The sequence below is a fragment of the Pseudopodoces humilis genome, chromosome 2, assembly GCF_049639895.1.
Source record: "Pseudopodoces humilis isolate 2021_Gansu_Grassland_sample_001 chromosome 2, ASM4963989v1, whole genome shotgun sequence".
NCBI classification, from domain to species: domain Eukaryota; kingdom Metazoa; phylum Chordata; class Aves; order Passeriformes; family Paridae; genus Pseudopodoces; species Pseudopodoces humilis.
In genome coordinates this window covers 13,487,150-13,514,275 of record NC_142201.1, presented here as the reverse complement: position 1 = coordinate 13,514,275, position 27,126 = coordinate 13,487,150, and positions in this window count along the sequence as shown.

Below are 27,126 nucleotides of genomic sequence, written 5' to 3'. Positions count from 1 at the left end.
GAAGAGAGGTGTCCGTGCTGCTCCAGAGAACTCTGCCTCAGGAGATCCCATGGTGCTAATCCTCAGGTGCAGCTATCAAGGCAGTTTTTCCTGAAGTTCTTGGGGAACAGACTAGTTTTTGACACAAGTTTACCATGCTTAATTTGATGCTTTCATATAAGCAGCTCCATCTCCATAATCAAGAACTTTTCTCTTTGCTTTCCTGTTTTGATTTTAAGCTTGTCTAGCTACAGTATTTTGACAAATTTAGAGTACACCGGCATTAGGGATATAATACATTCAAGTGATGCTGCTGACAAGCTGTATCCAAACTGAGACAAGTCTGGGAATCCATGGGGTCATGGTGAAGTGCTAAGAACAAAGGGAAAAACTTCATGGGGAGGGATTGTTCACTGGTTTCTGACAAAGAGTGTCAAGCTGAGAGAATCAGCTGCTTTGAAAATGTCTCACATCATCACATGTGTCTCTTCCGATAAAAACATCAGGTAACCCTATGTTCCAGATGTAAAGTACTCAGCTTGCTTATTGACTGCACAGTGGTAAATTCTTCATTAAAGCTGGTTTCTAGCTGTATCTCAGAAGCTGAATGTTCATTTAAGTGAAAAGTGACCTGAAACCATTGCTACTGAGCAATTTGACCTTATGTAGGAAAGTCTGTGCAAGTCATCAGACAGATTGCAGTAACACATCTGAGAGGTGAAAGATAAAAGCCCAGTTACACTTGGCTTGGCAAAAGGTGTTCTCACAGGAACATGTTGCTCCATGAACACTGCCATTCATAGAAACAGATAAGGTTTAGGCATGGTTTCTAAGGTTCAGGGGAGTCTGGGGACCAGACAAACATCCTTTCTTGAAAACAAGAATTTAAATTGTTTGCTGAACTGAGATGGATCTATCAACCCAGGCCAGAAGAGAATAATCCCCCAAGAAAACTGCCATGCATACAGCTGGTCTTCATGACAAGAAGGGGAGATTGAACTTGTGGCTCCTGCATGCCAACAAACTTGTGTAAGTAATTAGCTCAAGACCATTAGTTTCTTAATTGGCTAGCTATTCCTTCCTTCTTATATCTGCAAATGAGAGGGTAAATTTTCCTGTGACAGAAGACTCAGCTATAATGTTATTTCCTAAGGAGAGTGGCTTTAAAGTAGTTTTTAAATTTTTGCTTTTCTCTTGAGACCTGATGAGACAGAATCTAATTGTTTTAATCTCTATGAGTTCAGAAATTCAATGACCTTTTTATACATGTTTATGAAAGTAAGACCATTAACCAGGCAGGTGGTCCCACACCCTTTCATCTCTAATCTATAACTTTTCATTGGAACTACATTTCACTGCTTTAGTTCCAGCACCTCTAGGTGAGCCTCACATTTCAATCAAGGTAATTTCCAGCTAGTGATAATTTTTATCCTCCTACTTTTACATTGATTTATAGAAATTGTGATGAAAGATTAGGGAAAAAAAATCTGTTAGTGTTAAATTGCTTCTTTATTTTATAGCAAGCTGGTTACATTAAGCAAAAAAGATATTAAACTGCCATACTGGCATCGAACAGCAAGCTGAATTAGATTTGCTTTTTGAAAAAAAGAATCGGCAGAAATGAATTTATATTTCCTTAAATGTTGCATATATGCAAATAGTGTTCAGTGAGCAGACAGTTCAGTAAACCTACAGTATGCTATAAAACCTCAGCAGCATCTGAATGGGAATATCACAGAAAAAGGAGTTATGGGTGCAAAATATGCTTGGACAGAAATCACCATTTCCCTGTACAATTACATAGTTTATTACAGTTGATTTTTCATGCAATTAGTAAACTAGATCAGGATGTTCTAAGTTTCTTTTTTCAGCAATCTGCAAAATATTAAAAGCAATAAAATAACAAATGCAGACATTTATACTGAAGTGCCTATGGGGCAAGTTGCCATATTTCAGGCTTACTAAGGACTTTATTGCCAAATCCCAAATTATAGGACTTTGACATAAAATTAATCCTTTTAGTGCAGCTGTGTTTATTTTAGTACAGAATATGACTAAGTTTGTGCTTTAGTTCAGAACATGAACGTGGTTTTGAAGGCAGATTGTGCAGTTGCTGCCACTTAGCATGCTTTGATTCATATGATGGAAAGGCCTCAGAGGATACTTTTACTGTTAACCAGATTCTTTTCAAATTAAATCAAACTGGAGCATGGGATTGAGGAACACATTTACTGTCCTCTAGCTGCTATGACCATTTTGTGCTTTGAACCAGAACAGAGCTAGTTTGAAGTAAAACTTAACTGAAATGGGAAAAAAAATTGTCCTCAATGAGTCCTCAGCACCAGCTGGATCTCTTTCTATGGCACTGAACTTCTTGTAGGTACAGCCTCCAGAGACCTATAGTAAGCACCAGAAATTCCTTTCCATTCTTCATAAGGAAAAATTCCAGCCTCAATGTATTGTGAATTTCTCAGGTAAGTGCTTTTGAGGCTCTGATGTACAAGTGAGATCATAAATTATCTAGCTACTAAACCACAGAGAAGTGTGATCTTTCCCAAATAGCAGTTAACCTAATATTATCCTACAAAAACACCAATGACATTTCAAACCAGGCTGTGTATGTCATTAGAACAACATTGCTTATGTCACATCATACTGACTGGCTTGCATGAAAAAAAACCCAGAAACAAATATCTCCCTTTTGTCTTTATTTTAGACTGTAAGGCCACTGGCTTAGGGACTTCAACATTGTGATATGAGAGTAGAATTCCTCATTCTTCATGACTTGTACTTGCTGCTATTTATCAATTCAGCAGCATCACCTCCCTGTGTATGCTCTTCATGAAAGCTAAGCGTATCGGTCCACACATTGGCAATTAGGGATTTCCATCTTTAGTTAAGTTATGCACTCTTATTGAAGTGCCTCACAAGGACAGTCAGTCTCAGTAATACAAAACCTCCTACAACAGATAATGGCATTACTTCAATGTCAAGTACCTAGATTTTTTAAAATAGTTTAAATTTCATATCAAACCATAAAAGTTATACAGGATATTTTAAGTCGAGTATAAGCTCTGCTTCTGTGACCTTATATTTATCTATATCATTTAGTGATTTTATTTATTTTGCTTGAGGATAATAAATAACAGTAGTTACAACTAGTTTCCATGCAGCCAGACCATAATTAGTGCTCTCAAGGACAGAGTTCAAGTGAATATCACCTTTTAACCCTGTATCCCCTCAGGGAAGTTAGCTGTTAACATAGTCTCAAAAAGTGCAAGGTAGTATGTAGCACATACAAATTGCGTAGTTATGTAATTATACAAATTACACTTGCATGTAATATGTCATCCATAAGAGAAAAAACACCACTAAACCTTGTGGAAAAGAGTTTCCTGCTTTTAGTGGAACTAAATTTAGATGCCTAATCTAAACACCAAGGCAGCCATTATCTGATTCTGTTTATGATCTAAGCAGAGCATAATTGTACCTGTCCCTGCTGAGGAACAACATAATTTTCATAGTGGGTGGAAGCCAGTGATACACTGGGAGGGATTAGGAAATACATGAGCTGGATAATAAAGTCTTTGATTCTGAATGGAAACTGGAGACCCTGCCACATCAGGGTCAGGAGTTTTCTACCAGTCAGGACTTTGAGGACATGCTGTGTAGACCATATTCAAGTCCTTGCCCACACATAGTAGATCCATTTTTATACCTTGCCAATAGACATATTTCGCAGGCTTTGCTGGATTTGATTCAAGGATAGAGCCAGTCTTGAGTTTCCTGAGTTGCCATTGGCTACATTTTTATAAGGCTGTGACCTGTTACTCAATTTTGACATTGCAAATGTACAGTTTGCTTTGGTTTTCTATGTGTGGGGCATAGCAAGCTTTAAGAGGGTGACACTGGAGCGCTCTAGCAATGCCCACCACACCAATACAATCCTCTGTGGTATCTGTAAAGCAGCAGGGTGCTTTCCACTTTAATGCCAAGGGAGCTGGTAGTGCAAGAACCTCTGTGTAAGAGGCATCTTTCACCAGGCAGCAGCACAGGACTGACCCTAAAAAGTTGTAGGAAAGTGAGAAGCAAATGGTAAAATGGAATGTCTGAACACGGAAGGTCTTCCCAGGAGTTCTTAAGAATAACAAAGCTGAGGCAAGACTTTTGCCTGCCTGTCACTTAACTTAAATCATAGCTATTCCCTGACAACACAAGATCAATTTGCAATGCTTTGGAGATTCAGTGTGTGTTTGCTTCGCTTGCTTTCTCTTTATTTGGAGAATATAAATGAGATAGGAAAAAAGACAAAATTTTCAGAGGAAATCTTGTTCCCAAGGCAGAGAGCAAGCAACTAGAATAAAAGCCTTTTCTTGATAAGGAATAGGGTGGTATTACAGAGCCATGAACAAAGCAGTACTATGTAAACCAAACTTAACAGAGTCTGATGGACCAGTCAGGTGTGTAAAAATGTAGACGTCAGAAATCTGCTTACACAACACTGCAAAGCTTTTCAGAGAATGCATTACTGCTGAAAGGCAGGTACAGAGTTTAATCCAGACTGGGAAAACTGTCTGCACTTTTGGTTTTCCAGTGAAGGAACCTGCTGGTGGCAAAGCAGGAGTTATTTCAAGCCTAGGCATGTAGATGCAGGGAGCAGAAGTTGCTTATGAGAGGTAGGTGAAATTGCCGAAGAACACTGGGACTGGTTGGGAGTTAAGGCTGAAATAATTAGCTGTGGGGCAGGTGAATGATCATATCACACCAGGAGAATTGGTCATGCTCATCTTACAGAGAAGACTCATATACTGAGGAATGACTTATCTCTTTTTGAAAGTGCAAAATGTTCACACAGTAACAGAAGATCCCAAGATGTACATTATCTACAGCAAGAGTGGAAACTTAGACCACTTTATCACTATACTACAAGAGAACTTGAAATATTCTGTGTAGAGAGACTTCAGGATGAATACTTAACATCTTTTGAAAGATGCAGTGTCAAAACCACTAGAACTTCTAGAAAAGAAAGAAAAAAAGAGAGGTTCATGGAAAATTAAACTTTCTAGTTCTGCTAAGTGGATAAAGTGTAAGGAGAGCCTTACTTATACAGAGAAATCGTACCAGGTGCAAAGCCAGCTTTCAGAAGTAGGGGGAAAAAATACCTCTCAGTGAGGGACCAGAAAAAAAGGCAAGAGTAAAAAGGCAAGGGAAAATTATTTAGGACTCATCCACAGAGCACAAGAAGAAACTAAATTATGAAGACTTGTACAGGTAAATTCCAAAATTCAACACCTTTTGCTATTTTGAAGCTGAAACTAGAACAACATGTGCTGCAAATCCTGTCAATCTTTGCAGTGGTTATGTGAGATGGGCAGATGGGCCCATTATAAAATCATCAACTTGTACACAGCATTTCAGTACAGCTCAGTTATGACCAGTGCGACTATTCCCGTGTTTCAATTCCCACTTAATTCCTTTGTAGTGAATGGAGCACAAATGCAGAGACACAGCAATTAAATTGTCATTCGCAAAGGCTGGAACTGAAGCACATCTTTCCTACAGGGGCATCTATGTCTGCTTTCACATTATTACTAGATCCTTCACTGTTTCCTTTTCAGTGGTTTTACAGTTGCCTAATAATTAGATATTCAGTTAACTGCTAAAAAAACTCCTGGAAATGTGATGTGAAAAAGAAAAAATAAATGAGAAAGTGGTACATCTGTTTGAGGAAATGCAGAGAAAGCCAAACTCCACCTCTCTGCAGTCGTCTGCCTGGACATTGGATGTAGATTGTCTGAAAGCAATAGAGTAGGTAGAGCTGCACATCAATTTGCACACTAGAACTGAATACATTAGTTTGCCACCAAGAAAATGTGCTGTTCCAGCATTTTGGGCAGCCCTGCCTCATGTCCCATTAGCCCTGGCCATAGGAGACTTGCCCAGTCTTGTTCCCAGATGAAATTAATTCCTGAAATCTATCCCAGCAAAGCACCAAAAATTATCTTAGTTTCTTAAGCTATAATTAGATGTTTCATTCCCCTTGCACTGACCTTCTGCTTTTGAGAAAATTTTGTCTTTGTTGTTAGATAGGAATAGTCTTTTCCATATGTAACAGGTTTTCATTAATCATTTTTACTGGTGTCCCTTCAAAATTACAGGCTCCAGCATATCTCCAATTAACACCTGGTGACAGTTTTTTTTAAAATCTGTTTCTACGTGCAGGAATTGATTGGCCAAAGTTGATAAAGATACTGGCATTGCTGTACGAATAAAGGTGGCAGGTCAGGTCCAGAGTGAAGAACAACAGCATCCTTCAGGCTAGGTAGGGAAGGGAAGGACAGGGAACACAAGTGCAGTGAAACTGAGGGGCAGATAGGTAATAACTGATAAGAACACATGCAGAAAGGACAGATGATGCTGAGGTTCACAAACCCTTCGGTATTTCTCGAGGCTTAGCAGCATCCAGGCAGAAGCAGGAGCTCATTTTATTTTAAAAGGTGCTATCTTGGCATTACAGAAATAGACTGATCTCTGACTGGCATTACATTAATCAGCCTCACAATCATTGCTATAACAAAACTCATCTCTGTAGCTACATAGGATATGGCTATAGATATGCAGAATTTGGCTCCAGCAGAGCATGGTCAGGGAGTACTGCAGCAGCTGATTTTCTGACGGCAGTAGAGCCATGCCTGTATTTATCCATCCTGCTGAGCTCTGTGCCCTGCTACTCAGAAAAGTGGCCTTTGCCATATCCCAACGTGACAGATCTATCAAAAGATCTGCTTCTTGGTGACAGCACTGCACAAAATATCAGGTGCAGAACAAGAGAGGATATCAAGGAGTAGCTTAGTTATCTTCGCTTGCTCAAAGTCTGTAAAGTAACAATGATGAAGCTAATTAATTGAAGGCAATTAGTGCAGGTATCTGAACAAGGAAGAAAATTTTACAAAATGAAATAGATCAACTTTGGATGTGGTTGTGTCTTTTTCTGCCTTGTCATGATAATTTCTATGGAGTTACACATTTGACATCATAGGAAGAATTCAGTCTGATGTGAAGACATTTACATGTAGGCATTCACAGACAGATGCCTAAATTCTATTTTTAGTTAGCAAATGCTAAGGAGCTCCTTAGGAAGAGTTCTTTTGGACACCTGCCTGGGATTCAGGTGTCTAAACATAGAAAACCCATGCTGTTTGGGTGCTGTGGAGATGCCTGGACCAGTCCCTAGCACACGCTCCAGGCAATTCTTCTGGACCTGTCTGGTAATGGCCAGTATTGACCAGATATCTGGGGGACCAAGGGGCACTTCAGAGCGCCCTCAGGACTGTGGGCAGCTGAGAACTTTTCAAAAATGGCCTTGCTCAATGTATTTTGGCTGTCTTGTGTTCAAGAAATAACTGGCACTCAGTGCCACAGTCTAGTTGAGCTTTGGTCATGGATTGACTCAATATCAGAGACTTTTTCAACCTAATTGATTCTGTGATCTAAAATAATTTTCTGTATCTGTTTCTACAAATACATAGCAAGGTTTTATGCTTAAATGTGCATGCAAATAATGCTCTTGAAAGTAGATGGTCACTGTCAGCTGAAGTTCCAGTTATGTAATTAAGGTAATTTCCTGTATCTTTATTAAATCCATGAACTTTTCATTTGTTAAAAAAAAAAAGGCAGAAGGCAGCAAACAAAACCAAACAAAACCCCAAAGAAATCTGTCTTTGCACACAGTTTGTGTTTCTGAGTTTTTTAAATGAGGTCTCCATGTGTGTCTCCATTAAGTTTTTCGTTCAGACCAGGAATGCATTTCCAAAGCCAAATGTCTCCATTTTTCCCAATTACCATGCCTTGCTTTTCTTCTTGATCTACAGTCTCATTGTAGACATGATGGGGGATTAACTGGTGAAGCATTTAACTACTGTTTTTCAAAAGCTGTGGTGCAACAAGGAACTAAGAAAGTAATAAGCAGAGAGACCTTCCAAAGTAGAAAGAATATTCAGGACAAAATACAAGTTTACCTAATGGTTAGTGTAAAGGGATTCACTAGAAAGCACAGTAGGGAATCAAGCAAGCAAACATCCAGATTAATATGTTGCATGAAATATTAATGAATAAATAATGTATAGCATCTTAGTAGCTTTTTTTGTTAGATCTGTGAACTACATGGTCAATGGAACAGGATATAAATAAAAAATATTGATTTCAATAAGGTATTTGAAACATTTTGAAATATTCTTACATTCATTGGTTTGGACATACTCAGGGTACCATGCTTTATCTACCTGTAATATAACACTGAGACACCTGACATGATGTCATGGTATCTTCACATTGGGAAAATGAAGGGAACGTGTATTGGTTCTACAAAGAATAACAATATATTTCCTTGAGGATGGGACAGCAATCTCTTATTTTAAAAACTGACCAAAGTGATCTCACTGTTTATAGTCTCATGTTCAAGGCTGCAGAGCCCACTTTTCAAGTAAGTGCTGGAAAGAACTGCTAGGTAATTTGAGTTCCACATGAGGAGCATAGCAGGGAAACACGCTGAGAAACCACATAGCCTGTCTCCTTGACTAAGGCTCTGGAATTTTGGGTGGCTCTGGAGACTTGGGAAATTCAAAAAGAGGAGCACAGTGAGTCAAAATCTACTGTTTGTAATGTGGTGCTAAAACCCACCACAGAATCATTATGTGACTTGATGACCCAGACAATAACCTATTTCCCAGTTCATGGGAGGAGCCCACAGAGGAAAACATAAATACCTAAGGCAATGCACTAAGGAACCTCATGATGTTGTCTGGAAACACTGAAGGAGATCCAAACTGGAAAACGCAGAGGAGCAAATCTGAGGAATCATACACTGCAGGACAGAATCTCCATGGGAGAAAGGGAACAGAAAGGTAGCAAGGCTGAAAAAGATCTGAGCAGTATACATAGGAAGAAGGGTCAGAACTGAGATTGAGCTGTTCAGTAACAACAAAAAAAATAAGCCCAAACTAACAGCCAGTGCAATTTGCAGCTCTTTTACTAGGTGCTCCACTGTGTGCAGTCTGTAATACAGAGTTTAGGAGCAGGAAGGCACTAGGGCCCCACTGGGGTCCCATGGGTTTATCAAGTCCACCTGGGAGATGGCAGGGGTTGGGTGGCCCTTCCTGATGACATATTCTTGAAAGCACACCCCAGACACTGCCGTCTGGCTACCTTCATGCCAGGATGAATTGGAAGGGATCCAGACAAAAGCAAGACAAATGACAAAGAGCTGGAGGCAATGACTTCAAAGGAAAGATTAAATGAGCTAAAATATGCATAGCATGGCTAAGGAACCACTGTATGTCAGGAACAGGGAATACAGTAACAATGAGCCATTCTTAGGCAGAGGTATAAATGAAAAGGTTTATTATTGACAGTAAATAGGCAGGAGGAAAAATTCATCATCTTATTAATATTCTTCTCCTTCAATTTTTGCTCTATACATGGTAGCTTTACCATATCATCATGGAATGCCAGCAGCAGGAAAGATACAAGCACTGAAAAAAAATCCCGTGTTTCTTACTAGTGTACTTAGAATTTCCTTTTATAATTCATTTAATTGCCTCCTTTCTTACTGCTCTAGGTCAGGCTCATCATTACACAGAACTAAGGAACCAGTTCTCTCTGAATCCAAGACTATTTCAACAAGGCACGTTCAAAATAATCTATGAACATTTCCACTACTGCTACAAGATTATTTCTTCTTCTATGCCTTGTTATTGCAGGACCAAACAATCCTGCCATTCCTTGGGCTCATATCATTTCAATGAAATAATAAATGATATCATGATTTTTCATGAGAATTCCTCCTCCTATCTTTTTGTTATCATTGTTTTTGATTGTGTTTGGGGGTTTTTTTCTGTTCTGTCTTTGGGGCACAGGCAGAGACATCTGCAAACGGATTCATCCAAGTCCCACCTCTCAGAGGGAGAGTCCTTGTCCTGTCCAGTTCCCCATTTAGGTAGATTGCAGCCACTCAGGGAGGGCAGACTCCAACTGTGCTTTCTATTTGTGCCTAGGACAATTCTTTCTGTGTTATTCTCCCCCATGTCCAAATGTTAATTTTTCAACAGCCACCTTTGTACTGTTATCCTGGGCAGTAAAATTACCCCCAGTGATATGAAGGAGAAAGACACTTGTGTTGCTAACAAGTCTTTTATGAGTTAAGAGCATCTCATCCTTTATGTTCAGCAGCAATTTGCCCAAGAACTAAAAGAACTGAAAGAAACATCACTGAATCAGAGAAGTTACAGCTGTGCAAAGCTCACACACTGGGAGTTGCTTTGTCTGCTCTATGCTCTACTCTTTACATTATGGAAGAGCTCCCTACACTACCATTTGATTTCTTTTTCAGGTCATAAACTCATTCCCATTCATAATGGAAAAAAGGAGTAATACAAACCAGAGCATGGAAAACTACGTTTTAAACCAAAGTAAGTCTGTGGAACTTATTACAGGTTAAAAATGTTTGAACATCTTTTGCTAGAGTTAGTAGCTTGAGCAGTATGATAAAATTCATGGGAATCTATGGATTTTGATGAATTTCCCCATGTAAAATTGGTTTTGAGTAAGCTGTTTATGGGAGTGAAATGGTGCATTCTGGCAAAGAACCTCTGTACGATACATATTTATACTTCTGTGCAATATCATGCATACATTTACAACCAAAATTATATTTCACGTTGCAATATTTTATATTGTCAAAAATGAAAATTTCTGGGGATTTTATTTTATTCAGAAGTGAAAATAGATGGAGTTCTATTTTTTTACAGGATGTGGTAACACCTTTTTTTTTCTCTTCTTGTTGCTTTCCTAGTGAGCAAGCAATCAAATTTTAAAAGGATAATCTTTTCCCAACCTTTGGCTATAGTTAACAATGCTACTTAGAGACAGCAGTTTGAAAAGTTACAGTATAATTGATGCAGCATGAAGTGAATCAAGAGGGAAAAGTTGATATGCAGATATTAACATAATCCACTCCTCACATTCCAGAGGAGTTCACATCCTTTCCCAGCATAGTTTCCTTATTAAAAAACACTTCTGCTTTTACAGTATTGTCCTTTCGTGGATGCACAAATGACAGCTTTTACATCCTGAAAGACATGCTGTAGTCTCTCCCCTGCTGTCATAGCCCAGACATTTGGAAGAGAAAAATGCCCAAGTTTGGGGTTTTTTGCACAAGGTTCGGTCAGCCAATAGCAGGCTCCTCATGCAGCTGTTTCTACATACATACAGAGCTAAAGACATGAATAAACCTCTTAGCTTCCTAATAACATGTAAACATGCTCAAATCAGTTCTGCACTAGCTTATTGATTCTCATTTATGTTACTGCCTGAAAACATATGAGAGTGGCTCAGAGGAGATGCTTTTATTTTTTAAAATTTACTTAATTTTTTGAATAAGCAGACATAAAAGGGAAAGGGCAAGTGAGTTTGTTCCCTGAAGGGATGAATGCACTGCTAGCTTTCCAGTGGGGCATGTTGTTTCCTCTCTACTGCAAACATACTTGTGATATTACAAAATTCCAGAATACAGTCAAAGGTTTATAAACCACCTTATTTGGGCTCATAATTAAGGTTTCAGGTGCCTGTTACTAGCACAGCCATTTTCCAAATGTGACCATGCACTTTTCAGATGAAACAGTCTTGAAATACCTCGTTTTTCCATGCTCCACACAGAACCAAGCAGTCACATCTGTGATATCTCACTCTCAGAAACAACATAGCAAGTTTATTCTGCTGCTTCAAATAGTCTCTTCATTTAGCATGGGCACCAGTGTGTGAAGTGGAAGGGACAAAGGGATGTGAAGAAGAAGTAAAGAAGTCAAGTGTGGTGGCGTTCCTCCCTCAGCATCTCTGCTGGATTCCTACCTGGAGATTACACAGACAGTCCAAAAGCTCAGCAGCACATCCCCATCTCTCCAGCTGTACTCACATGGCACATAGGTCCTGCAGTAGGATATGGCTATTTGCCAGCTAGACACGTCAGAGGAGAATCCTATAGGATCTCCTTCCTGACAGCTGTTTTTCAGAAATAGAGCCAGTGTTAATAACAGAAACCTGCAGATGCAGTGGCTGCTCAGCACATCGGAAATGAGGCCACTTTCATTTAAAAGCTTATAAATGGATTTGGTTTTCTAATTTCAGGACCTACATTTGGGAGAAAAAATTCTAAATTCATAGTATAGTTTTCATTTTTATCCTCTCTATAGATGTGCAGATCTTTAATAATTTTCAGTTCCATGCATGCACATTATAATCTAAGTATAAATCAGTCAAATGGTCTTCCTGTATATAAATTTAGCATTCCCTGATCAATGTATCTTTCATATGCATGAAAGAACTATCCCACATGCTACTGCAGCCTCCTACATTTCTCTGTTCTTTTATTCAGCAGTACTGGATTTTCTTTTTTTTTTTTGAGCAGTCATACTCCTCTGACAGTACATAGCTGTCATGGTTCTGTCTCACAGGTTTCTATACATCAGAGACCAGCTTTAAAACTATTTTGACAGGTTAAAAGCTGGGATTTTTCCAGGGACAGGATGGAGAGAAGCAGGAATGAGAGAAGTGAAAAAGAGTATTCCTTGACACCCCCTAATCTCCTCAGTGCAGATGGCACTGTCATTTTCAAGTAGCTTCTGTGCACATTGCAAAAGAGTGAAAGTTGGAATGCTGAAAATAGTCTTTTTGGGAGATACATGCATATCTGTATGTGCATCTATCCAATATTCCCAGCTGTGAATGCATGAGCAGACAAATGAGCAAAGCTTACCTTCTCTCTTCCTCCCCCTGTCCATTCACTAAAATTAATTGCTCCCCAAGATGCTGTAGGCCACATTGTTAATTATTGTCTCTCTCTTCTGCACCTGAGGCATCACACTGGTTTAGAAAACAGCCTGCAAACAGATGGAGAGCTGCTGGAGGTGAATCTGAAGGTATGTGAGAAAAAAGAAAAAAAGGATACAGACTTTATGATACTGGAGACTCAGATGGTCTATTAATTTTCAATAATATCCTGGAAAGGAAGGAGGTCTCTACATGTTTTTAGGCTTAATTTGTTTTCAAAAAAGGAGTTACAAGAGCCAATTACTTTTATGATTTCATCACAATCACTTATGCTTAAAGGATATTTATGGGAAAATATTCCAATCACCCCTGCACCAGCCTTGCTGTTTCTTAGACAACCCTTCCCCTGCAGGCAGCTGTACGTGCACTATTCCTGACAGGACCAAGGCTGGCTGTCCTATAGACCAGACAGAAATGCCAGCTTGAACTGCATGCTGCATGCAGCCTCTTGCCTGCTGCCTTAATGCCACTGGCTCATCCCCAACACCTACCCTAACAACCTGATTCAGCCACTGTGCTGCCACAGAGAGCCACAGCAGCCTGGGCAAAGCTGTCCCTTACAAGCCCAGCCTGCCTCCATCCCACTTGCATGAGGCAATGTCCTGATGCAATCCCAACAAAAATGCTTCACTCTTTGATCCAGCCTGGCAATTAACAAAAAGCCACTGCAATTGTTGACATCAACAGGTTTTTCATCTTCCCAGGCTGAGGATCAAAGGTGGTAAAAGCTTAACAAGGAGACAGGGATGTCTCTAATGGTGCTCAAAGCTGTTCTGTCCTACTGAGGGCACTGCAAAGGCACACAAAAGCACAGGCATCCAGATTTACCTGATGTGCACCATGCCAACTTCAGAACAGGTAAAAAGGTTTCCTTTTCATAAGTACCTCAACATGATCATTTTCTGTGTAAAGGTACCCAAGAGATGTATCCAAAAACCATAAGCGCTTCTAATAGAGCCATCTTGCCCTCTTCAAAGGGAAAACTATTGCTGCACATAAGGAACAGTTGCAATTTCTAAATGGGGAAAAAAGCCTTTCAGACTTGGCTGGAAGTCCAGCTCTGCACATTAGCCAAATTACTTCAGAAAGGCAGTGGAAAAGGTATTAATAGATTTATCAAATGACTATCCAAAGGAATCCAGATATTTTAGCCAAGAAGCAAGAAAGAGCAAGTTAATTATACCATGGCCACATCTCTGATCCATATAGGAGCAAGGAAGAAAAGGTTATACCTGAAATGCAATGGCCACCCTTCTTTTTCCAGTGTTGGCATTGTGCATATTTTGTGGAGCAGAGTCTACTTGGTAGAGATTGGTACACAATTTGTCATGTGTTATACACAGTGTGTCAGGCTGTTATGTGAATGTGCAAAGGAACTCTGGAACTTAAGTATGGTATAATTTCCTCCAGAACCAAATTCTGCACATAAGTAATTTGCAATCCAGCAGATTCTCAACAGCCATCACTTCATTAAATTCTTGGTATAGAAACAACTAAATGCATAATGCATTTTATATGCTCCCATACATTTAGCTTAGATAACTGAATCTACTGTCTCTCACTTTTTCAAAAAGCCCATCAAATATAATAATTATGTCACAAGAATCATTATCATCAATCACCTCAATCAATATCATTATCACCTGCACAGGTTAAGAAACAGTATATTGTTGCATGACCTTGAGATTCCTAGTCAAGGATTCTTAATCTGCCTTTTCTCTGGTTCTGCAGACGGTGCAAAATGTGAACATCTAAAGCCAGTAGGGCTGAATATGTCTCTAGCTCCCTCTCTCTGTGCAAAAGCAGTATCAGGGCCTCAGGCACTCCATTTGCCCCATGGGTAAGAGGTGGAGGTAAAGGTGGCTCCTGCTGAACCATCTTCCCCCTCGGTGCTGCAGAGGATGAGCTGGGTAACTGGCCAGTGGTGGTGCTTAGCCAAAGCACTGCAGACTTCCCAAAAGCAGTGCTGCAAATAATACTAGGATTTGATCTGGAAGGGACAATCTTATCCAACACTATTTTAGATTCCTTTCTTTCTTCACTGAACCCTTTGTTTTATTTTGGACAACATTTCTCTGGTAAAATGCAATTGTCTATAATGAATTGCTTTTCCCAGCTGTCACTGTCATTGTACTGAAAATTCAGGGTCATTTATTTGACCTGTAGCAGTGGTGTAAGACTAAGACTTTAGCTCTTCTCCATACTAACAGGAGTGTTTACTCTGGTAAGATCAGTTCACTGATGGGGGCTTTTGGCTATGGATAGGCACAAAAGAAAGATGCCAAGATCAGACTCTCAGGTTGGTAGGCTGGGCTGGGAGCAAACTTGTCCAATGGCGGTGATATGTCACAGACTGTTCCCTGGCTGTCATGGGCCCAAAGACGCGTCTTCCATTTCTGCGTTTTATGAGGCAAAATGAGAAAAGATCTATGAAATCAATTCACACTCTCAAAATGGTGCTTTAGTCATGGGTCACACGATTAGCCACATCTGCAAAGCGGTACATTTGCTGATTGCTACGTTCTCACCTCCAAGAACCTGGGCTAAATTTTAGTTTAAACACCTTGGTACATGGAAAAAGTATTGCAATTGCACACCTAAATGCCAGGTATTACAATGAACATATGAGTAAAGGAAGTTTTCTCCTCTGGAAAAAGAAAAAAGGTTGTAGCTGAAGGTTCTGGTCTGTTTTGTATCATTTGCACCCCCTCTTGCTGTTCCAAGATATTTCTGTCCTTCAGAGCCACAAGATATTTCCAGTGAGAGCTATATCTCAGCCAGGCTTTATCTGTTAACTTTTAACTCACACTTGGTACAAAAACCTTTTACATCCCCACAAAATAAGATTTTGCCTCTAGCATCAATTATCATTAATCTGGCTTTCGAAGAAGCTTACAGGTTTATATTGCCCTTGTTCTCCTTTTTCATGTATCTTGAAAGATATTTGCCTTTCTTTCACCTCATGGCACCTCAACATCCTCCTCACTTCTCAAAGATATTTGCTAACAAGGCTTTCAGACATCATTACCCCACTTTTAAAAATTCAGCAGTGACACCGATACATACAACCTGATTTAAAAATGTCTTACGTAGCCAGTTCCTGACTCCTTATGCTGCTAAGTAAGGTTACAATTTACCCACAGACTACTTCTGTATCCATGTAAGGCCTGGTGCAGTTACATAAGTAAAATATGGTTAATAGTCTTCCAGTTCTGATAATTGACAATAGTAAGGCTTCGGCTAAAGGGCTGGTATTTACAAAATGTTGGGAGCTGTCAATAGACATCAGAGATTTTGTTGTATGCCTCAAATGGATCATGTAGGACACCCTTCTGCACAAGCCTGCCAATGACTCCAGTGACCTTGCTGAGCTCACCCGAGATTGAACAGCCCAATGCAAAAAGGACAAAATAGAAAGCAAAAGGAGAATGAAAAACAAACAAACAAGTTCTCTGTCATAGCAATTAGCAAAGCAATCTTTTGGGGGATGATGTCAGCACAGGCTGGCATCTGCTCCTAGAGGAGTAAAAAACAAGGTGAATGGCAGACAGGAGTGAAACATTTCAACAGAGAGGAAAGACTTGCTCTAAAGTTCAAATAGGAGACATTGCTAAAAGGAAAGGAGAAAGGAAGAGCATGAGAAAAGCCTATGAGGGATGAGAGAAAACTAAGATAAAGGAAAAGGAAAGCAAGCAGGGAAAATAAACAGTGCATCATGAAGTAATTCTGCCAGGGGACCATGTCAAAAGCCAAAACCAGTGCAGCATTAATAATGGCACTATAGTGGAGGAGAGAAATCCAACCCAATGGTAGCCAGGAGAGTACCCAGACGTACATAAAACCTTCATTGAATAGATGCACCATGAGCAAAACTGTAAGAAAAAGAAAAAAGTTTGCACTAATGTCTCATTCATTCTTTCATAAAATCTGAACTTTCCCCAAATCAACACAGCCAAAATAGCTAAACTACTTGCAGTACTTATATGTAGTGCCTGCACCTGTCAATGAGTGATTATTAATTTTCTGTGCATAGGTCATGTAAAAAGTTACGTAGTTTCTCTGTGATTTAGTTTCCCATCTGTAAAGCTGCCACCTCTGCTTCATTAAAGGCAAAGAGGCAATAAATTAACATGGAAGAATATAAATAAAGAAGGACAAAGCAGATGATTTAATGGCAACATCAGGCTCAGGTCCAGATTAAAATAAAAAGCATATAAAACAGTGAAGCAGTTAACTGATCTATTTTATAATAAAAACATAAGCATCTTCCAAAATATATCTGAAAAGGGAACAGAACAATTCAAAGTATCAGTATGAAGTTAAATTCCTCTCTTTGTTGTAGGCATTCACAGGCTCTGCTTCCCTGTTGTCTCCCTTCTAGTAAGACTTTTTCCCTTCTTTACTCTTCCTAATTGTCAAGGTTTAAAGGACGCTGAAGAGCACAGGATGGGTTCATTAGAATTGCAAAGTATCACCGCATACCATTTGCAGCAGGGCACCATTTATCTCTGTTGCCACACCATACTGTGAGGTGGCACCAAAAACCAGACGCTGCAGTCCAGAGCTAGGGAATGCTAATCATCCTACATCAGACCCAAACCATGCAGGATTCAAAGTTAACTGTAGTTGAGAACATCTGTTTGAGGCAATAAATGACTCCCCAAAGGCAATCAGGAGTTGGCTTTAGATTTTTGACATGACCAGCTTCTTTCTGTTTGGCCTGGAAGATCTGGGTCAAATTCTTGGCCATTTGCTTCAATTTCTTGTGTCTACATAACCACTTCTGTCCCCTTCCTTCCATGGAGGGCACAACAAAAGGGTCTCTCCACAGAGCCTTTGAAGGCTACCAGGTTGTCACCCATGGTAAAAAATGAACACAACCATGCCTTTCTTTGCTTAGTTGCAGTGAAGTAACAATATAATTACAACTCCTGCACAGACCTCAGTACAGCAGTCTATGCATAAATATCATCCTAAAGGAATCTGTCCATCCAGTTGTCCAGGTTCACCCTCAATTCATGTCCAGACTGACACCTGAGTTTAGTCTACCTCATAAATTTTTACCTTTCTCCAAAATTTACTTTAAAAATATTTATATTTTAATGTCTTTCATATTAAACACCACGTGTGTTCTGTCCTATAGCAAAAATAAGCAGAACTGGAAAAGGTACTCAGTCAGCACTACACTGTAAGTGCTGAAGCACAGCTGAGCAGTAACTATGAGGTTGCCAGATCAGAGACTGCACATTAAGTTACTTTGCATTTCATCTAAGTCTGTAGTCCTGCTCTTCTTGAAGTCAACAGCAAGCCTGCAGTTAAGTTGCAACACTAGTGATGTATTTTAGGGAGCCACCATAAAGAGGTAGGCTGGATTATCTAATGACATATACGTATTTTACTAAATGTGTTACTTGTCAAGCTAATTAGTTACCCTGGAAATGAAAAGGTCAACCCTGCATAATATTTGCATCTCATCTTTCTGAGTCAAATTTCCTGCGCATAGTAGGTGGAAAGAAATAAATTCTGCTGAAGTTGTGAACAGCTGATTGGAATACTTTGGCAGGCAGAGAAAAAATTGAAAAAAGGTTTTCAAGGCTGAACTGAATCTAAGACCATGGAACATGTCCATGAGGAAGACACCAATACCATGGCCATATTGTACAATTTGTTTCGAATAGCCTTGCAGCCAAGCAATACATTGAAACTGTCAGTCGCACTTTACACTTTTTCCACTGCTTCTACTGCTCTTTACTAAGCCACATATGCAAGTTGAGGAGAAACAAGGCTCATGAAATTACTCCAGTGCTCCAAGGTGCTATTTTTGATCCCAAACTGCCACTCTGTAGAGAAGAGTTACCTGACAAGCCACACTATCATGTGCACACTCCACCGTATGAATATTTCCCCCTATTTCTACAGCTGGAGGAGAAATCCATCACAATATATCTATTCTACATGCAACTCACTAATTTTGAAGCTCTCAGAGCCTTGCACATCTATAGCAGCCCTTTTCCAACACCTTTGGCATCACTTATATCTGAAGTACTTGGCACAACAACACATGCTTGAAAGATATTGAAAAAGCCATCATAAAGAGGTTAAAGAAAAAGCATCAGAAACCTTCTTGGGAAATATCAAACCAAAACAAATAGAATGTTTCAGGGCAGTCAGCAGATTAACCAGGAACTCTGGATTTTTTTTATTTTTCAGTGAAACAGCTGGCTTTGTGTTTCAGTCTGTAAACATCCTATGCCAGAAGAGGATCTTCAGAGACTCTTTGTCCTTGCTAAAGGGCTTTACTTAATGGGGTGTTACATGAAAAAGCATATCTGTCTTTCAGGAAAATGTGCCCTGCGGGCTCACTGAAACACTGGCAATATCTAGAGGAAAAGAAAACTAGGATATGAAATATGTCCTGGCTACTGCAGGTTTAAATATATATTAAGTCACTCTGCTAGGACCGAAAACTCTGGTGTCATAAATTTCCCAGCAAACTGTGTGCATTAAGTAGTGTCAGGGGACCCTGCTCCCTCCAACAAGGAGTCACATCTTCCAAGCAGTGAATCTCGCTGTCAAAGGCTTGACTCTTGTTTGCAGAAGTTGTCCAAGCCAGCTCTGAGCTCACTCTCCAGACAGACCCTCCATTGCAGGGAAGCCGTGGGATCCTGGGGCCTGGGGCTCATTCCCCTGCCAGTGGGCTGACTCCTTGCAGCACTTCCACTGTGACTGACACATGAGCTGGGAATTTAAAGCACTTGCACCTATATTGCAAATGGTTACGTCATTCTTCAAATGACAGGTCATTTGAAATACCTGAATTATGTTGGACTACTTCCTTTGTGAGCCAGGATAAGAGCTTTGCACCCTTACTTAGCTGGTCTACATGTAACGGGAGCAAGCGGATTGCATAAGATACAATATAAAGAAAGCTTAGCTTATATTTCAAAACCCTTCATTCCCCGTAAGTCTGAACCAAAGATTTAAATTCAGATATACTTAAAGATGCCCTTTTTTTTCCTGGTGCACATGCAGGTTTATGGACAGGTAGTAGGAATCAACTAGTCCATTATAAAGGAAGTGAACACACACTCAGTTCTAGGCTTCAGAGGAGACACACCCCCTCCGTATATCTTTCATCGGACAGATTTTCCTGACTCCAAATACCAATGAATATGGCACTTATGTTCACCCTTCTCTACTCATGGTTCATCTAAAAAATGCTTCCTTCTGGCTCTGAGTTACCCATCTTACTTGTCAGAAGGGATAATAACTCCTTTGTGTTACATCAACTCAATTATCTGGAAAGGAAAAAACAAAATTTCCTCATTTTATTCATAAGACTTGGGCAAGAGAGATTTAGGAGGTAGAAGTAAATTTTTAAATCTCTTTTATGACCCTGTCTAAAAGCTCTCTCTCTTCCTTTATTTGATTTTGACTTGGTTCAAGAGTATCTGTCTTGTATGCAACTGTTGAAATCTTCTGGAACTATCAAAAATCCCACAATAGGTACAATTGTGGAATTAATCTGAAAAGGTTTTGGTATTTGGAAGGCAAATACTCTGTGTCAACTTTAGCATTTTATGAGGAATATTGAAATTCCCAGTGTTTACCTCAGGGGCCCTAGTACCTTTAAATCCAAATTACCTTTGAAGCCAGTAACCAACAGTTCCATTTGGTATCTTCTACTGGTTTAGCTCCATGCTGTGCTATTTTCACCACATCACCCAACTGTCCTACTCTTGAACTGTTTTTTGTCCTGCCCTTTAGCATACAACTCGCTGTAGACAGAAAAAATGTGAACACCAGTGCAGACTTATTCTTAAAATAAATGCTCCCTTAATCAAAATTGGATGACTAACAAGCATAAAAGTATGGCTTTAATACCACATATAATCGTTTATCTCATTGCAAAGAGGCATACATCTTTTGCATTGTGTTCCAGTAGTGTTTTATACCCACTTTACCATAATCTAAATGAGCATGCACAGCACAGACAAATGAAGATTCTAGCCCATCTTATGCATTTGCCTGGAGAGCACAATGATGTTTATTGTGTGTGCTTTTAAAAATACTGTTTCTATAAATAATCACATTAAAATGTAATGACAAAGCAGTGGGCAATCTCACTGCCTAAACAGTTTTAATTGTGAGATATACTTTTCATAAAAAAGGGGTGCTTTTAAAATATTTCTTTTCTGGACAGCAATTTTAATGAAGTATATTTTAAATATATATGAGCTATGGAATAATTTTGTTGAAGAGAATTTAAACTTGTGGATACATTAGCTCAGCATGTGGGTACTGCCAACCACACTTAGAACATTATCTGGGATTCACTTAAGAGTCTGAGCCAGGGACTTAGCTTTAAACAACTTTAAAAACTTATAAAAATGGCAACTGCCAGAGCATGTATTTCTTTCCTTGAACTTACTTCTGCACAAAGGCTGTAAGAAGCTTTCACTTCTCCATCTGCAGCATCCTTCCTATTCCCAAAACCACCACAGCTGTGAAGTTCAATAATGCATAATCCTTCAGGAAGAGCAAGTATGGCTTCACATGACAATATTTGCAAGAGCTGATTCCAGCTCTCATATATGACTTTACATCCTTTTCTGACCTTGTAGATCTGTGAGAAACTGGCACTTGAAATTCTGACATTTTTATAAGAGACAAGTTGAGCTTATATCTAATTTTAGAGATCTGTATAAAGTTCTTTATCCCGTTCACAGATATAACTCAGCACAGCTGATCTTATTGTACAGAAGTATGAGGCTTTACAAGCCAAAAGTTATACATACTAAAATACATGTCAAAATTCTCTTCTGTATTGTTAAAATCATTTATCTGTGGCATATGTGGCATGAAGATGAAAATATGATATGGTCTAAAGGCTTTATTGTTATTTCACTTGGACTGAACTGCATTGCTTATGCTCAGTGCACCATTTGTGCAACATGCTTTTCTGATTCTGCCTACAACCTAAGGCTACTGTCCAAAAATCAAGGGAGCAGTACAATCTTGACACAGATTAACCTCAAAAATAAACTGTAGCTATATTAAAGAACTGTGAAATTCTACCTGGAGATTATTTGCTCAAAGAATGGGAACATGACAGATGGTAGGAGGATGAATTGAAGATGTCCCTGCTCATCACAGGGGTGTTCATCTAGATGACCTTTAAATGTCCCTTCCAACCCAAACTATTCTATGTTTCTATGATTCTATGATTCTGTGAATGATCCTCAGCAAAATAAAAGAGATAGATGGATACTCTGCACAGCACATTAAAACCTTTAGACTTCAGCATAGTGTCATTCCTCTTTTCCCATCAGTCTGTCCTGTATGAATTCAGCACTTAACAGAATAACTACATTACATATTTTACATATAAGTACAGTAACTATATTACATATCAGTATAAGTATGTTTATATGTGGAAATTAAGGATTCTATATTATTTATCTTGGTAAGCATTGTGCAGGTAGTTTATTATCTGTATGTCCATCTCTAATTATTGATTGACATTCAATGTTCTGCTACTAGGGGTGTGTTTAATTGCATTCCTCTAGTAATTTTAACTTTACTACTTCTTTCCTATCAACATAATATTAAAAACATTATTTTGTCTTTACACACTCATGTTTCTGCATTCATTCTTACTTTTTCCTGGAGAGTCTGCTCTCTTTCCAATAACTCCCCTCTTGTATACCAGAGCAGTGTTCAGCTTTGACCACTAGTTCTGCCTCATTTGTTTCATCTCTTCTCATAAAGTATTCCCCTTTAGCTTTTCTCCTAATTTAATTAAAAATTCATTTTATCAGTCCTTGGTGTTTATCTCAGCTTAGCTTTTTAGAGAAATCAGTTTTGTGTGTGTCTACATATGACATAGTGTCAAGAGACTTATATGTCCAAGCACAACATGTCCTTTAGTTTACTTTTCTTTGGCTGTTCAGGACTGTCCACAAAGAAATATTGCACATTCATCAAGCCTGATTGCCTGGTCTTTAAACAACAACAATTGCTCTTCCCATATTACACATCCACAGAATCACAAAATGTTCTGAGGTGGAAGGGACCCACAAAGATCAAGTCCAACTCTTCAGTTAACAGACCATACAGGGATCAAACCCATGACCTTGGTCTTATCAGCACCATGCTCTAAAGAGTTGAGATAATTCCATTTAATTCTCCCACCAACCTTCTCCCAAAAATTCAGAAAAACTACGACCTTTTTTCCGTCTTTTGATGTTTCCCTAGCTATGAACAAGAAGTGAAAAAAAAGAAAATTTTAAAGGCTTTTCTTACTTTACCCTAATGATTTATCTGGAATTTGTGAATGTCATTCATTTAGATCAGTTACCTTGTCAAAATGTAATGGTTCCATATACTTAACAATGTGCTCTAGCATAATCATAAACTCTTTAATACCTTCTGTGGGAAAATACAATTTCATCTTCCAGATGTGACCTTCGGCTTTTGTCAGAAATGGCTATACTACGAAAAACACTTTGACTTCTCTAAAATACATTGTTTAGCAACTCCTTGCTTTATGACCTTGCAAGCTAGGTTTGACAGATAACTCTACATACTCTATGCTTATAAAACCATTTCTTTTTACTTTATTAATGCCATTAATTAGCATCATTATTACCAACATTAAAGTCTAAACTTTGCTTATCATCAATTCATCAATATCTGATAATTTATCAATTATCAGCCTTCCTTGCAGCTACAAGAACTTTTTCATATGAAGCATTTTCTTCTTCCAGAAATAATTTTATTGAGTGTGAGGTAAAGTCTGGGTTATCTGGTCCAAGCAATCTAGCTTACACTTGGCATTCACATATTTCCACATACATAAATGTACACTTTGAGAGCTTCTACCTTCTGCATCAGACCGTTGTACAGAACAGAACCATCTGTAGCCATCTGTAATGACATATACAGAAAGAGGGAAATTCTAAATTTGCTTCACACTACCAGACTTGTACATGTGATGTTGGGTGTTATAAGAGGGAGGCAAAAGTTTGCAGGCCTAACAGCACTTCTAGCAGTGGAGAGCACCCGAATAAGAGGATGCATAACATACATGAGCCTGTTCATTCATGTAGTGCAAACTGACAGCTGTGAAACTCCATACTGTAGGCAGAGCTTGGCCCAATGTGTATGATATTACACACGTGACAAAACTTGAATATTCCAATTCAGATGTTTTCCACACTGCTCAGGTATGAAGCAACTGTCTGGTGCTTTCCAACCTAAGCCTGTTGGTAGATACTGTGTTATTAGTTTTATATACTTTCACTAAATACTCCCTGACAAATGTTTTGTGGATATGCAGAAAGACAGAACCTGGGTGTATAAATGTATCCATGCAATGTACAGGGTCTGGAGAAACTAACTACACTGCCAACAACAATGAAAGCATCAAAGCACACAAGGAGACAGTTGTTACTGTGAAATCTTACAACATGCCGCATCACTCTACAAGACAAGCATTTGACTATCCAAACTACAATACATAAACATGTATATATATGCTAGATAATGGGCTTTGCATGGCTTTCTGCACAATTAGATTATTACCTGAGCAGTAGTAAGGCCCTGTTTGAGACAGCTGCAATCTTTGCACTGATCCCATTTGCACCCCCATCAGTTCATGCTATCACCCTCACTGTGTGTCTTTTACTGCCATTGTGCCTTTCATCTGCAGATCACTTCCCTTTCGTGTACTGTCATCTCCACCTTTTTCCCTAGACTACTATTTCACTTTACTCATTCTATATTTAAAGCTTGACGCTCTCCCCACTTGCTTTGTCTAATTGACTCTTAAAACCTTTTTCACAATGGAATAACTAATTAAATTATTTTGATCAGTTTCTAAAATTTTCCTGAGGAAATGAATAATGTATTGGTTTGCATTTTCTTAGCTATTTCATTTAAGTAATTTTGGAGCTTTTTTGCATTCATTGGGACAGAGATAAAGAAGCAACTGTGGCTCTGGTAGGGAAGCTGGTTTGAGAAACTGTTTCTAAAGAGCCCTATATATCAGTCTCTGACTAAGTAATACAATATAACTAAATTGTCCTTGAAGCGCAGACTAGAGTGTTCCAAACTCATGGAAAATCAGGGTTAGATTTACTCCTACTCCCACTTGGTTGCTCATTGAATCATTAAATCTTTTATACAATCTGCCATATCTTCTGGGGTAGAGTTTGAAAGTACTCGTCCTCCCCAACAGTCTATATATGCCAGGGAACTTTCCAGGTCAGATTGTGCTTGTAAAAGCAGAAAAAGGGACTGAAACAAGACGTCCTCTTGAAAAGGCTGAGAAGGAGGTGAGAGGAATCACCACCTACTTGTGCTCTGGTTCCCTTTTAAAAGAAAAGATTGATTCTTCTATGTGTTTTTCTGTGAAGAGGAGGATTAAGTTCCTACTTTCATGGCTGCAAATCATGTGTGGAGAGAAACACATGCAGAGAAATGCACAGTTAAAGAGAAATGCATAGTTAAGCACGTAAGCCTCTAAGAGGGTGGGAATTTAAAAGATGAGTGAGTCCTCAGGGCTTTGCTTTTGCTGCCTCAGCTGGCTCAATGTTTGTGAGTTTGTTTGTGGGTTGTGCACACCACTATGGATCATATATTTTTTCTTTGCCATTGTATAGAAAACCTACAACTCCAACCCAAGGCCACAGATTCTGCCATGAGTATCAAAGTCCTTGTTTGCCTAAAACTTAAATCTCTATAACTTATCAATAATTTAATTACTTCTTTTACACATGTAATAGTGTATGCTTTTGACTATTCAGACACAGGAAATGTTTCAGCAGCTGGAACAGAGCAGGATGTACATGCAGGTATATTTGGTGATGAAGAGAGACAAGGACAACTGACTCGGTGATCAGAATCCAATTTTACTGTGGGCTACATAATATATATACCATTCTAGGAGAGCTAGTAATTTTTTACTACAATGATTGGGTTAAACATCATACAAACATACATTTCTTGCATCATTTCTTCTACTTGATTCTTTCCTGTTGTCAGGCTTGATTCAATCTCCTTGCAATCTTCAAAGCTCTGTTAGTTCCTGCCAAGGCATCCTGGCTATCAGATCTCTTTTGCTAGTCAAGTCCAAGGCACTTTCAGATTTCACCATAGTATATGAATGTCAGCACTGTCAGGCAACATACTTACTGATGTACTGTATTTAAATTCTTCTGTATCAATGGGTAGCACACCTGGCAGGTGATGAAACCATTGATGTGTGCCTCACCTGCCTGCTTTTGTCCCTTACCATCCCATGCATGACACACCAGAAGTCATGCCTCCCCCTGTTTTGAGGTTTTGTGGCCTTGCTACAGCTCTGTATTTCTCTTTTTCTCATCCACTGCTGCTGTGACCACAGCCAGAATATTGCTCCCTGTGTGATCCCATTGATGCAGCCAGGGGCAGGGGAAAGGAGCAGGGCAGAGCTGTCGGATGCACTGGCATGGTTGGAAGCTATAGGTCCTGCAAGACGAGACCATTGTTTGGGGTCTGTATTTCAGGAGTGGAGGAAAGAGCAAGGTTTCAAGTTTCCCAACATCTTTATGCTCCAAATTACAGTATGAATTACAGGTCTCCTTCTTGTCCTGGTCAGATGCACAATCAGCTCCATAGCCAGCAAGACAGGGTGAGATGTTAAATCTCCCCCTTCTGCCAGCCCTCCAAACCTCAGAGAAACCTCATCCCAAGGACCTAACAGAGCAAATGCCAGCTGGGGTGATTTCCTCATCCACCGAGTCACTGTGTGGGCTGAACACTCGTCCTGAACTGTGATGAAACCTCATACCTTTGAACTTTGACAACCTGTGCCAATAAAGCTAATGAGTGATCATGACCATTTTCTGTTAACTTTTTTTGCATGTTTCACTTTCTAAAAAGGCAGTTTTAGCTCCTGAAGAAGGCATTTTAAGCAAAACTCAGAAATGTGACCTGGAAAGATCATTTAAATGGGATTTTTCTCTGTCATCTCTCTATGCTTTTGATTCTTCTTGACATTCTATAATGTTAAGTTATAAATAGAAAGCATTTTGAAAATGTCATAATATCCCGAGTCTAATAAGAGAACACAAGAGCTAAAAAATATGCTTAAGAAATCAAGATTACATAGCAGACTCAAGAGAAAGAATTAAACAGGACTTCACTGCAATGGAATTTAACAGCTACAAAAATATGTGAACTGTGAGCTCTGGTGGAAGCTAAAATTGAAATGTAAACATT